Source organism: Orycteropus afer, unplaced genomic scaffold (assembly GCF_000298275.1).
Source record: "Orycteropus afer afer isolate SDZICR_OR568_19922 unplaced genomic scaffold, OryAfe1.0 scaffold00145, whole genome shotgun sequence".
In the NCBI taxonomy this organism is placed as follows: Eukaryota; Metazoa; Chordata; class Mammalia; order Tubulidentata; family Orycteropodidae; genus Orycteropus; species Orycteropus afer.
Window position 1 is genome coordinate 3,465,919 of NW_006921732.1, and position 2,690 is coordinate 3,468,608.

Consider the following 2,690-nt stretch of genomic DNA (forward strand, 5'->3'; position numbering starts at 1 on the left):
TGCATGGTTTAAAATCAAGAAGGGAGTGCATCAGGGTTATATCCTTTCACCATACTTTTTCAATCTTTTTGCTGAGCAAATAATCCGAGAAGCTGGACTATATGAAGAAGAACATGGCATCAGATTTGGAGGAAGAATCATTAACAACCTGCGATACACTGACAATACAACTTTGCTTGCTGAAAATGAAGATGACTTGAAGAATTTACTGATGAAGATTGAAGAATACAGTCTGCAGTATGGATTACATCTCAATATAAAGATAACAAAAATACTCACAACTGGAACAATAAGCAGCATCATGATAAATGGAGAGAAGTTTGAAGTTGTCAAAAACTTCACATTGGTTGGTTCTACAATTGACGTTAATGAAAGCAGCAGTCAGGACATCAGATGATGTATAGCACTGGGCAAATCAGCTGCAAAGGACCTCTTTCAAGTGCTGAAGAGCAAAGATATCTCCTTGAGGACTAAGTTGCACCTGACACAAACTATGGTATATTCAATTGCCTCATATGCATATGAGTGCTGGACAGTGAATAAAGAAGATCAAAGAAGAATTGATGCTTTTTAGTTGTGGTGCTGGCGAAGAATGCTCAAAGTACCATGGACTGCTAAAAGAACTAACAAATCTGTCCTGGAGGAAGTGCAGCTGGAATGCTCCCTGGAAGCGAGAATGGCCAGACTTCATCTCACCTAATTTTGGTCACGTTATCAGAAGGGGCCATTCACTGGAAAAGGATGTCATGCTTGGTAATATGGAGGGTCGACGAAAGAGGGGAAGGCCCTCAGTGAGATGGATTGACACAGTGACCTTGGCAATGGGCTCAAGTATAGCAAGGATCATGGAGCTGGCGCAGGACTGAGCAGTGTTTTGTTCTGCTGTGCATAGGGTCGCTAGGAGTCGGAGATGACTTGATGGCACCTAACAACAACATGCATTTAAAACAGATTCTGTAAATAGCTACAACACTGTATTGCACTTTTGGTCTACTTTTGGCCTCTTATGAGATCAACAGTTTTTTTAAAATCTTTTTTTATTTGGATTGTTTAGCAAGATGAAAATTGGGACAGGTTGCCACTAACGCCTGTTATGCAGCTTGAACCTTGGTGGCTAATCGCACTATTACTGTGATGGATGAACACTGGGCTGCAATTAGCTGGAGGCTGCAGCCTTCCACTTGGTAGAAACGAGGTCATAGAACAGGGATGGAGAATTGCCACCTAACAAGCAGGTCTGCTTTGTGTGTTGCCCAATGAAACAGTTTGCCACTATAGCATTTAACTCTTTATTCCATATGTTGTGAAGGTATTTGTTCCCTGGAATTAGATTCTGAATTTTACAGAATTTGACTGTTTTGAAGTAAAAAATGAAATCTCTGGATATTCAGTATGAGGAAAAAAGATTATTGTATCTAGTGTATAGTGTGGTTGTGAAGAGCTCAGTCTGAAATCCTAGTACTAGGGTAGTTGGGTGTTAGGTTGTGTGATATACTGCCCAGAAAAAGAGTAATTATCCCTGATACTGTATGGGACTTCACAGTGTAAAAAAGCATGTTTGGAACCACTGCCCTGTGATGTGACTTCATTCTTCCATGGTCAGAGAACTTAATCAACATCACTGAACAGTAATCATATCTGTATTCACTTCTCCCATATGGCCCACTGATGGAGCATAGAGGAGACTCAAAGCACTGCTTGGGAATCAGATAAGTATTGACGAACAGAGGCAGATACAGGGAACGTCAGCACTTGACCATTAGAAGCTCTGGGTATTTTTTGCTCATGTGCATGAGACTTTGTCACCTTAGATACTGATGCTCCTTTCTTAATGTTAGATAGCCTTCCCTTCAGACTAATCTGAGTAGGTGGACAATTTTCCTAATAGATTAGAGACATAAATAATTTCTCTAATGGACTTGCAGTCTGGTGGCCCTGGGGTTGAATCCTTATGTGTCTCTATTAGTTACTAGCTGTAGGACCTTGGCCAAGTCTCTTAGCTTCTCTGAATCTCAGTTTATCTATAACAAATGCAGTATACAATATGGTTAAGAGCACAGGCCTCAGAGCATAACGTCTAGGTTTGAACCCTCATTATGTGTCCCTAGGCAAACTAGAGTGCCTCTTTATATCTTTGTTTCCTTATCTTTAAATGAGGTTGATTATAGTGGATCCCTGAAAAGGATGTTGGGAAGATAAATGACTTAATGCATGTTGAATACTTGGGACAATGACTAGCACATAGTAAATATGACATCAATGTTAGCCAAAATCACATTGGGGTAAAAATCCTTATCTCTCAGGTTTGCTATGCAGACCTTGAAGGTCATCCAAATAAACCTCCTCATTTTATAAGTGGGAAAATTGAGACTCAGAAAGGAGTACCTTGTCTAGAGTCACACTTGATTTAATGGCAGAGTCCACGTCTCCTGATTCCTAGTCCAAAGTTCTGTCTTTTGCACTGCACACAAAAGAGTAATATCTTGACTCTGAGTGGGCCTTTTATTTAATTGTTGGTCCTGTTGCTAGAATGTACTTTCTTAGGACAATGAGCAGCCTTTGAAATAGAAAACATGGGAAAAGACCACCCCCCCACCCCCCCACACCCTGACTTTTGAGGTGGCATATTCACGTAGAAGGACATCCCAGATTCTAGCCAAGGCTGGGATGAAAGATTTTAGGGAACCATA